This window comes from Heterodontus francisci, chromosome 40, assembly GCF_036365525.1.
Source record: "Heterodontus francisci isolate sHetFra1 chromosome 40, sHetFra1.hap1, whole genome shotgun sequence".
Classification (NCBI taxonomy): Eukaryota; Metazoa; Chordata; class Chondrichthyes; order Heterodontiformes; family Heterodontidae; genus Heterodontus; species Heterodontus francisci.
Window position 1 is genome coordinate 20,722,880 of NC_090410.1, and position 12,964 is coordinate 20,735,843.

General features: G+C 48.2%; 1 protein-coding gene across 2 annotated transcripts in view; it reads right to left on the reverse strand.

Moving 5' to 3' along the window:
- Window positions 1-9,529, reverse strand: part of LOC137353135 (synaptosomal-associated protein 25-like) — a 312,851-nt gene extending 303,322 nt beyond the window's left edge. For both annotated transcript variants that reach the window (XM_068019166.1, XM_068019167.1), the window contains exon 1: window positions 9,493-9,529. The gene's annotated coding sequence lies outside the window, so the exon portion shown is untranslated. The remainder of the gene's footprint in view (window positions 1-9,492) is intronic.
- Between the last annotated feature and the right edge of the window lie 3,435 nt (window positions 9,530-12,964).

Sequence of the window (12,964 nt, forward strand, 5' to 3'; positions counted from 1 at the left end):
CCTCAAAATATGCCCACTTACAGCAGTGACACCATGTGGCCCTTAAAGTGACAGGCCACATTGTAAACAGCTCCACTTTAGCAGCAGAATACCTACAACAACTTATATTTATATAGCACCTATAATGTAATAAAACATCCCAAAGTGTTTCACAGAAGCATTAGAAAACAAAATATGACACTGAGCCACATAAGAAGATATTAGATCAGATGACTAAAAGCTCGGTCAAAGCGGTAGGTTTTAAGGAGTGTCTTAAAGGGGGAAAGCAAGGTGGAGAGGCAGAGAGATGTGGGGAGGGCATTCCAGAGCTTAGGGCCTAGGCAAGTGAAGGCACGGCCACCCGTGGTGGAGCAATTAAAATCGGGGGTGTTCAAGAAGCCAGAATTAGATGAGCACAGACATCTTGGAGATTTGTGGGGCTGCAGGAGATTACAGAGATAGGGAGGGGCGAGGCCATGGAGGGATTTGAAAACAAGATTGAGAATTTTAAAATCAAGAGCCAATGTAGGCCAGCGAACACAGGGGGGAATGTGGAAAATGTGCTGGAGAAGTTTAAGCAAGAGTTAGAAATTATCCGCAGCAAGGAGTTGAGCCAACAAACCCAAATGTGTGAGAACTATAAAGAGGAACTCATGAATCTGGTGAAATTAGCAGCTCCATTTTATAGGTGCTATATGTGTTTTTAAATTAAATTTACACCGATTATTTGCAAGTTAAGACATGGGCAGCACAGTTTTGGATGACCTCAAGTTTATGGAGGGTAGAATGTGGGAGACCAGCCAGGAGTGCATTGGTGTAATCAAATTTAGAGGTAACAAAGGCATGAATGAGGGTTTCAGCAGCAGTTGAGCTGAGACCAGGATGAAGTCGAGTGATAGTACAGAGGTGAAAAAAGGTGGTCTTCGTGATGGCGCGAATTTGTGGTCAGAATCACACCTTGGGATCAAATATAACATCGAGGTCACGAACAGCCTAGTTTAGTCTCAGACTGTTGCCCACCATAGCCTTATGTAACTTGACTTGCCATGAGTGAGCAATGCCACAGGAGATGCACGAGTCATCCATGAGAAAAATCTTAAATCTGTGAAGATGACTTGCATTTATATAGCTCCTTTTACAACCTCATGATGACCCAAAGCCCTTTGCAGCCAATAGAGTACTTTTGAAACTTAGTCACTGGTTGAATTTAGGAAATGCAGCTGCCAAAGTATGCACAGCAAGCTCCCACAAACAGCAATGTGATAATGAACAGATAATCTGCTTTAGTGACGTTGTTTGAGGAATAAATATTAGCCAAGACAACTGTGCAGTTCACGTAGACCTAAGGGCAATTGCTCTAATGGATTTTCTCGCTAAAAACTTTCCTTCTCAGCTCACGTACCTGCGTGGCAAAGGAATCGCCATTTTAAAGCGAAACATTTTTGCGGAAAATGTGCTGGAGAAGTTTAAGCAAGAGTTAGAAATTATCTGCAGCAAGGAGCTGAGCCAACAAACCCAAATGTGTGAGAAGCATAAAGAGGAACTCATGAATCTGGTGAGATTAGCAGCTCCATTTAAAAGGAGCTACACGTGTTTAAATTAAGTTTACATTGATTATTTGTCGGTAGTGTTATCCACAGTCAATTGACAGATAAGAGTTGGCAATAGATTTTGGAGAGACACGATTTTCAAGCAGCGTCCAAAACGGAGGTGACATTGAGGAGTGGCCACTCCATCCCCTTGTCTCCCCCTTCAGGTTCATGTCATTTTGTCAGAAAGCAACAATCTGCAGCTCAGCTCCCCACCCACCCCCCCATAGTGGTCAGGGGCATTCGGGGCAAATTCCTCAAACTCACCATCATGAGCTGCACACTGAAGCTGCAGACCAACATATGGAAATGAGGGGCAGGAGAAGATCAGCTTGTCATTCATCAACAACAACAACTTATATTTCTATGGCACCTTTAGCATTATAAAACATCCCAAGGCTCTTCACAGGAGTACCATAAAACAAAATATAACATTGACTCACAAATGGAGATATTCAGTCAGATGACCAAAATGTGGTCAAAGAGGGAGGTTTTAAGGGTGTCTTAAAGGAGGAAAGCAAGGTAGAGAGGCGGAGAGGTGTAGGGAGGGGATTCAAGAGTCAGCGGCCCAGGCAACTGAAGATGTGGCCACCAATGATGTAGCGACTGAAATCAGAGATGCTCAAGAGACCAAAATTAGAGCAGCACAGATACCTCGAGGGTTGTGTGGCTAGGAGATTACAGAGATAGGGAGAGGGTAAGGCCCTGGAGGTATTTGAAAACAAGGATGAGAATTTTTAAATCAAGATGTTGCTTGACTAGGAACCAATGTAGGTCAGAGAGCACAGGGTGATAGGGGAATGGGACTTAGGGAAAGACAAGACATGGACAGTAAAGTTTTGGGTGACCTCAAGTTTACACAGGGTAGAATGGGAAACCAGCCAGGAGTGCATTGGAATAATCAAGTCTAGCGGTAACAAAGGCTTGAATGAGTGTTTCAGCAGCAGATGAGCTGAGACAGGAGTGAAGTTGACTATGTTACGGAGGTGGAAATGGGCGATCTTAGTGATGGCACGAATATGAGGTCGGAAGTTCATCTCGGGGTCAAATGTGACACCAAGGTTGCAAACAGACTGGCTTAATCTCACACTGCTGTCAGGGAAAGAGTGGAGTTGGTAGCTAGGGAACCAAGTTTGGAGTGAGGACCAAAAACGATGGCTTCAGTCTTCGCGGTAGTTAATTGGAGGAAATTTCTGCTCATTCAGTAACGGATGTTGGATAAGCAGTCTGACAACTTGGAGACAGTGAAGGGGTCGAGAAAGGGGGTGGTGAGGTAGAGCTGGGTGTTATCAGCAGTCAGGTGAAAACTAACGTTGTGCTTTCGGATGATGACACTGGGGGGGCAGCACGTAGATGAGAAATAGGAGGTAGAGGCCTGCTTTAGGTCGGGAAAAAGAACCCGACCAAACCACAGCGGACCCGAGCCCAACCTGGCCTGAGTCCCTCCGATTTTACCCCGAGCCCAACCCGACCCGAACCCGCCAGTACTCGACCCGACCCAAGCCCGATCCAACCATTCCTTTACTTACCTTCCTGGCACCGAACCTGCAAGAAGCTGCCGCACATGCACGATGACGTCATAGTGACGTCACTCGCTCACTGTGCAGACTCAGTTTCGTCTCGGACTCCCACCTCAGGTAAGTTTTTTATTTTTAATACTTACTGTGTGTGTCCGGCCCGACCCGACCCGACTCGACCTGGATTCGGCCCGACACGACCCGAGCCCGAAAGCCAGACCCTGGAAGATGGGCCCGACCTGACCCGAACCCGACACATGTCGTCGGGTCCCGTCAGGTTCGGGTCAAGTAGCAGGCCTCTAATAGGCTAGATCCTGCTCCAAATTCATGATGACTGGGGCATTAGGGCCAGACACTTCCCACCTCCCCGCCACCCCCACAGTTCACCCCCTCCCACCACCGTTATGTATTCTCCTAGGAGAGGCAAAAATACTGAGAATAAACCAGGGCTCATAAGTGATGGAAACTAGTACAGGAGATCAAAATGTCCTACCACTATAACACCTCTATCACTGCCTCTCTCAATTTTTCTGACAGACCTGCTGTGCATTTCAAGCATCTTATTTTTCAATATGTGGGAAATTTAATTCTATCTCTTGCTTTCCCTCTGTCTGTCTGTGTCCCTCCCTCTATTTCTGTCTCCTCTTCTCTCTCTGTCCCTCTCACTTAGTCTTGAGAAGATTGAGATTTGATAGAGGTTTTCAAAATCATGAGGGGTCTGGACAGAGGGAGAAACTTCCCATTGGCCGAAGAATCCAGAACCAGAGGACACTAATTTAAGGTGATTGGCAAAAGAAGCAACAGCGACATGAGGAAAATCATTTTATGCAGGGAGTGGTTAGGATCTGGAATGCACTGCCTGAGAGAGTGGTGGAGGCAGATTCAATCAATGCCTACAAAAGAGAACTGGATAATTATCTGGAGAAAACTTTTGGAGGGCTACAGGGAAAAGCCAGGGGAGGGGGACTAGCTGAGTTGTTCCTGTAGAGAGCTGGCACAAACACGACGGGCCAAATGGCCTCATTCTGAGCTGTAACCATCCTATGATCCCCTTTTCCTCTCTCTCCATATCTCTTGCTCCCTGTTTCTGTCAATCTCTTTTTTTGTCTCAACCCACCCCTCTTTCCCTGTCCCTCTCTCTTTCTCTGTCTCTTCCCATATCTCAGTCTTTGATCCCTCTCTCGCTCTCTCAGAGAGAAGCGCCCAAGGCACACTAGGGTGCCTTGCTCTCCAGTATCCCCCACCCATCTGCAGGCAATACTCAGCCTCTGCAAATAAATCAGTGAGTTTAGCTAATTTGTTTGTTCCTGATATCATGCAATGCAATTCGACCCAAGTGTAAGATTCCTACTGAGTTTTAGGGATGTGTGGGTGTACTGGGAGTGAGATACACCACACAGTGCTTGGCATGGCTTCAATGTTCAATGATTACCCTTTGCTGTATTGCTTTCACAGGTGTGCCTACATGACGACATGCCCATATGTAGCATTTGCAAGCTGTTCGGAGATCACCAATGTCATGATGTTGCTAAACTGTCCGATGTCTATCAGCAAAGGAAGAAATGTTTCACTGAAGATATGAAGTCTCTTCACATGAGGAGTGAGAGCGTATCAGGAACCATCCAGGTACCTACCCCAATATGACCAACCTGGGTTGGTAATCCTAATTCACTTATCCACACAAACATCAAATGGACCAACTTGCTATTCCATCTGAAAGCCTCCTCGGCTAAAGTTAGGGATGCTACCCCTTCCCGCTGAGGTTTCAATCACTAACCCCACCCCCACTTGCTGTGGTAAACACCTAGGAAAGACCACCAGGGTGGAAACACGCTTGACGTGACATTAGGCAATCATTGCTTACGGAAGGTCCTGAAACTCTGAATCAGCGTCTCAGGACTGAGGAAGCCAGGACTATCACTACTGATCACTAACCGCAGACTGCCTGCGGGAAACCATACATGCCTGGAGAGGAAGGGAGGACTAAGCACAGCCGTGAAACCCCACAGTTGAGCAGCCTCCCACTAAGCTCTGTCCAAGTCTTCGCAATGATCAAGGGCGTGTTACTTGAGAGTACGCCCCCGCCTGTGTCAAGGTATCCCAGTTGGGATCAAATCAGGTCGAAGTTATGGGGGCATGGAGGGGTGAGAGTGGGTGGTGAAGTTAACTATAGGGTCCTAACAGCCCCACACGGAGCCCCGCACTGAGCCCCACACTGAGCCCCACACCGAGCTCCATACTGAGTCCCGTACTGAGCCCCACACTGAGCTCTGGACTGAGCCCCACACGGAGCCCCACACGGAGCCCCGGACTGAGCCCCGCACTGAGCCCCGCACTGAGCCCCCCACTGAGCCCCGGACTGAGCCCCAGACTGAGCCCCGGACTGAGCCCCGCACCGAGCCCCGCACCGAGCCCCGCACCGAGCCCCGCACCGAGCCCCGCACCGAGCCCCGCACCGAGCCCCACACCGAGCCCCACACTGAGCTCCGTACTGAGTCCCGTACTGAGCCCCACAACGAGCCCCACACTGAGCTCTGGACTGAGCCCCACACTGAGCCCCGGACTGAGTCCCGTACTGAGCCCCCCACAGTGAGCTCCACACGGAGCCCCACACGGAGCCCCCCACACTGATCCCCCCACACTGAGCCCCCGACACTGAGCCCCGGACTGAGTCCCGTACTGAGCCCCCCACACTGAGCCCCCCACACTGAGCCCCCCACACTGAGCTCTGGACTGAGCCCCACACTGAGCCCCACACTGAGCTCTGGACTGAGCCCCACACTGAGCCCCCCACAATGAGCCCCGTACTGAACCCCCCCACTGAGCCCCACACGGAGCTCGACACCGAGCCCCGCACCGAGCCCCGTACGGAGCCCCACACAGAGCCCCACACAGAGCCCCACACAGAGCCCCACACAGAGCCCCACTCCGAGCCCCACTCCGAGCCCCGTACTGAATCCCCCACTGAGCCCCGGACTGAGCCCCGGACTGAGCCCCGGACTGAGCCCCGGACTGAGCCCCACACTGAGCCCCACACTGAGCCCCGGACTGAGCTCTGGACTGAGCTCTGGACTGAGCCCCCCACTGAGCCCCACCCTGAGCCCCACCCTGAGCCCCACCCTGAGCCCCACCCTGAGCCCCACCCTGAGCCCCGGACTGAGCCCCGGACTGACCTCCGGATTGAGCCCCGGACTGACCTCCGGATTGAGCCCCAGGTTGTGCCCTGTACTGAGCTCCAAAGTCTTGAACTTGTTATCACCTCCCAAATCCGTGCCCATATTTCCTGGACTGCGTATTTGAATGCTTCATCTCTCCACCACCTCTCTCTCCACCACTCCACTGTGTGTAATCTGTCAGACTGCTTGACTGATATCCAGTACCGCATAAGCAGGAATTTCCTCCAATTAAATACTGGGAAGACTGAAGCCATTGTCTTCGGTCCCTGGCACAAACTCTGCTCTCTCGCCACCAACTCCATCTTGGCAAATGTTTGAGGCTGAATCAGACTGTTCAGAACTTTGGTGTCACCTTTGGCCTGAAGATGAGCTTCCGATCACATAGCCCCACCATCACTAAGACACCTATTTCCATCTCCGTAACATCGCCTGATTCCGCTGCTGAAACCCTCATCCAAGCCTTTGTTACCTCTAGACTTGGTTATTCCAACACACTCCTGGACAGCCTCCTATCTTCTACCCTCCATAAACTTGAGGTCATCCAAAACTCGGCTGCACACTTCCTTACTCGCTGATCTAAACTGTCTCCTGGTTAAGCAATGCTTTGATTTTAAAATTCTCATCCTTGTTTTCAAATCACTCCATGCCCTCACCCCTCCCTATCTCTGTAATCCTGTCAAGCCCTACAACCCTCTGAGATATCTGCACTCTTCTAATTCTGGCCTTTTGAGCATCCTCAATTATAATCGGACACCATTGCTGGCTGTGCCTTCAGCTGTCAAGGCCCTAAGCTCTGGAATTGCCCCCCGAAATCTTTCCACTTCTCTCCTTCACTTTCCTCATTTAACTCGTACCTTCAAACCTGCCTCTTTGACGAAGTTTTCAGTCACTTATCCAAATATCACCTTATATCATATTGTTTTATAACGCGCCTGTGAAGCACATTGGAACATTTTATTACGTTCAAACAATATATGTATATATATATATATGCATCAATTGTTGTTGTCGAACCCTGTCCCAAAACCCATACCGTGAGATGTATTGAGATCCCATACCAAGATCCCATACCGAACCCCATTCCGAGAGCCATACAGAACCCGGTAGCAAACCCCATTCGGAGTCCCATATCGAACCCCATACCAAGACCCTTTTTCTTTATTCATTCATGCGATGTGGGCATCACTGGCATTTATTGCCCATCCCTAATTGCCCTTGAGAAGGTGGTGGTGAGCTGCATTCTTGAAGCGCTGCAGTCTATGTGGGGTAGGTACACCAACAGTGCTGTTAGGAAGGGAGTTCCAGGAGTTTGACCCAGCAACAGTGAAGGAACGGCGATATAGTTCCAATTCAGGATGGTGTGTGGCTTGGAGGGGAACTTGCAGGTGGTGGTGTTCCCATGCATCTGCTGCCCTTGTCCTTCTAGGTGGTAGAGGTCGTGGGTTTGGAAGATGCTGTCAAAGGAGCCTTGGTGTGTTGCTGCAGTGCATCTTGTAGATGGCACACACTGCTGCCACTTTGCATCGGTGGTGGAGGGAGTGAATGTTTGTGGATGGGATGCCAAATAAGTGGGCTCCTTTGTCCTGGATGGTGTCAAGCTTCTTGAGTGTTGTTGAATCTGCACCCATCCAGGCAAGTGGAGAGTATTCCATCACACTCCTGACTTGTGTCTTGGAGATGGTAGCCAGGCTTTGGTGGGGCGGGGGGTCAGGAGGTGAGTTACACGTCACAGGTTCCTAGCCTCTGACCTGCTCTTGTAGCCACAGTATTTATGTGGCTACTCCAGTTCAGTTTCTGGTCAATGGTATGATAGTGATGGAATTCAGCGATGGTAATGCCATTGAATGTCAAGGGGAGATGGTTAGATTCTCTCTTATTGGAGATGGTCATTGCCTAGCAATTGTGTGGTGTGAGTGTTACTTGCCACCTGTCAGCCTGGATATTGTCCAGGTCTTGCTGCATTGCTACACCCTTACCAAAGCCTGTACCGAGACCCCATACCGAGATCCCATACCAAACCCCGTTCTGAGACCCGTGTGAAGAGAGTACTAAACCCTGTACTGAGACCCATACCGAGACCCCGTACCGAGATCCTGTACCGAGACCCCGTACCGAGATCCCATACCAAACCCCGCTCCGAGACCCGTGTGAAGAGAGTACCAAACCCTGTACCGAGACCCCGTACCGAGACCCCATACCAAACCCCGTTCCGAGACCCGTGTGAAGAGAGTACCAAACCCTGTACTGAGACCTCGTACCGAGATCCCATACTGAACCCCATTCCGAGACCTGTGCTGAACTCCACATCGAGAGCCATAGCTAACCCTGTACTGAGACTTGTACTGAGATCTGTACTGAGACCCCCCACTGAGACCTCCTACCAAGATCCCCTACTGAAACCCCCTACCGAGACACCCTACTGAGACCCGTACCGAACCCTGTTTTGAGCGCCCATACCTAACTCTGTACTGAAACCCCGTAACGAGACCCCATGTCGAGACCCCATACCAAGACCCTGTAATGAGATTCCATACCAAACCCCGTATATCAAACCCCATACCAAAACGCTCATTTGGGATGACAGCATGGTGCTGTGCCTCTTCTAACAAATTCCTACAGATCACACTGTGTTGCCCCAGTGTCATCAACAAAAAAAAAATCTAATTTACATTCGCTCCCTTTATCTTAAAAAAAAAGAGCACAACTAATAAGGAAAATACCTCAAATTAAAACACAAAATATACAATCAACAAAACTAAGAAGATAATACCATTGTGGACATCTTTCAGACCCTCTCGACCTTGCAGCGCCCACCGGTCGCAGAAAGTCATAAGCATACCCAATGGGCACTGCTGCTCCCTCTCTAGGGTCACCCAGGCTGCGAGAGACAGGGTAAACAGCCAGAGTGAGGACATCGCCACATTGCAGCCTCTGCCAGAATGTTCCCACTAAAACAGAATTGGAGAGAGGTGTGCAGCCCCAGCCAGTGGTTGAACCGGGGACTCTCTGGCACAGGTCGCTTGCAGGTCTTGGCACTCGGCCACAAGGGAAGCTCTTCCTCAGTCAGGACTCACATCCAGAGCTAAATTACACGACTCAATGATGTGGGAGAGTGGCCCCATTCATTTCAATGGAGAGCAATTAATCACATAATGGGCTTAATTGCACAATAATTACAGTATGCAGCTGAACAGCTTTCAAATACTCAACCATTTAATAATATTGACTCACCTTTCTGTGTGTTCTTTGCGACCACTCGAGGGCGAGGTCTAGGGTTGCACAGCACAGTTAATGTGTCATGACTCAGTCCACCCCCGGAATGTCCCGAGGGCACCTGTTCCTGATGATCTCACTGAAACAGCTGAATAGTCAAAGGGCCAAGGTCACAGTCAAAACGTGATTGTACTCCTGAAGTGAGAAATCGGATGAGATATTGTCTATCTGTTCTGGCGGGTGCTAAATACTCCGCCATGGCACTTGTTTGAGCAAGAACATGGAATTCTCCTGCTCAACAGGCCTCCCTCCATTGACACCACCCAAAAAACAAATAACTGGACCAAATAAGGGGGGAATCTAACTGAGGTATATCATTCTGATGAAACGTCACAGACCTGAAACTTTAACTCTGTTTCTCTCTCCACAGATGCTGCCAGACCTGTTGAATCTTTCCAGCATTTTATTTTTTTATATGGAACAGAGAAGATTAATAGATTTGATGGGGTAGATAGAGAGAAACTATTTCCTCTGGTGGGTGAGTCCAGAACAAGTTGGCATAACCTTAAAATTAGAGCCAGGCCGTTCAGGGGTGATGTCAGGAAGCACTTCTTCACACAAAGGGTGGTGGAAATCTGGAACTCTCTCCCCCCAAAAAACTGTTAAGACTGAGAGTCAATTGAAAATTTCAAAACTGATATGGATAGATTTTTGTTCGGTAAGGGTATTAAAGGATATTTAAACAAGATGGGTAAATGGAATTAAGATACAGATCAACCATGATCGAATTGAATCATGGAACAGGCTCAAAAGAGTTAAACGGTCGACTCCCAATCCTATCTCAAAGCACTTCACACATTGATTTTGAAGTACCTTGTCAGTTATAATTTTATAATTCTGGATCATAGGAACAGGATGAGGCCATTCAGCCCCACAAGCCTGTTCCGCCATCCACTGGGTCACGACTGATCTGCATCTTGATTCCATTTAACCATCAACAAAGAGATACTGAGAGATACGGTGAATGAGTAAAACAATGGCAAATGGATTTCAATGTAGGCAAATGTGAGCTCATCCACTTTGCACCTTAAAAAAGAAAGAAGAGTACTTTCTAAATGGTGAAAAACTAGAAACGGGAAGGTCCAAAGAGAGTTGGGGATCCAGGTACACAGATCATTGAAATGTCATAAACAGGTACAGAAAATAAACAAAAAGGCTAATGGAATTCTGGCCTTTATATCTAGAAGACTAGAACAGAAGGGAGGTGGGGGGCGGTGATTATAAATCATGCTTCAGCTATACGAAGCCCTTGTTAGACCACACCTGAGGTACTGTGAGCCATTCTGGACACCATATCTCAGAGAGGATATATTGACCTTGTAGGGAGTGCAACACAGATTTACCAGTATGATAACTGGACTCCAGAAATTAATTTACGAGGTGATATTACACAAACTAGGGTCACATTCCTTGGAATTTGGAAGATTAAGGGGTGATTTGATTGAAGTTCTCAAGATTTTAAGGGGAACAGATAGGGTAGAGAAAGAGAAACTATTTCTGCTGGTCTAGGACTAGGGGGCAAAGTCTAAAGAGCAGAGCCTGAGCTTTCAGGAGTGAAATTAGGAAACACAACGACACACAAAGGTTGGTAGAAGTTTAGAACTTTCTTCTGCTATATTAATTGTTCATTTCAAGTATGAGATGGATTTTGTTAACCAAAGGTATTAAGGAATATGGGGTAAAGGTGGGTATATGGAGTTAGGATGCAGAGCAGCCATGATCGCATTGAATGACGGAACAGGGGCTAAATGGTCAACTCCTGTTCCTATGTTAACCACCTTATCCTTTAATACCCTTGTCTGACAAAAATCTATCAACCTCAGTTTTGAAATTTTCAACTGAACGATCCCAGCAGCTTCATCAGCTTTTCTGGGGAGAGAGTTCCAGATTTCCTTGACCGTTAGTGTGAACGTTTCCTGATATTGCCCCTGAATGGCCTAGTTCTAATTTTAAGGTTATGTTCCCTTGTTCTGGACTCTCAACACCTCAATTAAATCACCCTTTAATCTTCTGTACACAAGGAAATGCAAGCCTAGGCTGTCTAACCTGTCCTCATAATCGAGCTCTTTCAGCCCCTGTATCATTCTGGTGAATCTGCGTTGCTCCCCTTCCAAGGCCAATGCATCTTTCCTAACGGGGCAGTGCCATGAACTGAACACAGTATTCCAGATCAGGTCTATCCAGAGATTTATACAACGGTAACATAGCTTCCACCCCATTGCATACCAGAGCCGCAAATCTTTTCCCAGGGCCGGTTACCCAGGAGCTGTCCATGAAATTGGGCACAGCATAAATGGAAGGACGGCCCAGGATTGGTTACCCTCCTTCCCTAAGGTGACGGAAGTAGCTGTACGCAGCTTGGAATAGTCCCCAGTGCGAATGGTTACAGCAGACATCAGGAATTCTGTGTGTGGGTAAAAGGCACAAACCACCACATCTTACCATTTCTCAGCATGTGCTTCAAACACTCAATGCCCAGAACACAGACGTTTTAATTTTATAGGGAGAGGGTAAAATACAGTGAGATTTTTTTCAAAATGAATTTTGTGCTCAGTAAGGCGAGGGATTTAGTGCTGGGAACTGAATACTTCCACATCTGGTGTTCTGTGTCAGCACCATGGACTCTTTACCATGACTCTGTAGCAGGCGCATGGGACTAATTGGATAACTCAAAGAGCCAGTAAAAGCATGATGGGCTGATTGGCCTCCTTCCATAGAGTAAGATTCTATGATAGGTCACTCTCTACTTTGCGCAAGAGACACAATCACTTCTGTTGGGAGGGGGGGGAAGATCAAAGGAAATTCCAGGAATTGGATGAGAGTAGGAAAATAGGGCAAAAATGGGCCAAAATCCCTTTCCCTCACCGCCCCAGGGGTGTTCAAACTGTGGACTGCAGGTCACACACAAATCCCAAAGCCGAGCAATCAAGCTGTCAAAGCCTCAGTATCTCAAATCTTTCTGTGTTTATATTTCCCGCTTGCTGATCTTCAAGCCTGAGTTTTGTGGGACTAGAGGTTTGCAAAGGGCTGGTCGTCTTTTTGGTGGATTAACTGCTAAATCAGCACACCAACTTGAAATGTAGAAAAACAGAACTTGCAGTTCGACAACATCTTTCCACAACCGCACAAAATCCCAAAGCACATTACAGACAATTTAATTCAGAAGCATCATCACTGTTGTAATGTAGGTAGCACAGTTTCCAATTTGCACACTGCAATGGTAATGAGACAAATGACCAGATAATTTTACCACAAGCGGCGGGATTCCCGAGACTGAATTTTCCGGCAGTGGAGCCGCCTCGGCAATTTCACTAGAGGCGGTCTCCTAATTGGCCACCTGTGGGCCCACCCCAGAGTGGGCAACCCAAACAGAAGGGCAGCAACTCTGAAGCCTCAGCAGCACCACAGGGAGTGTTGGTCTCTGCTGAGG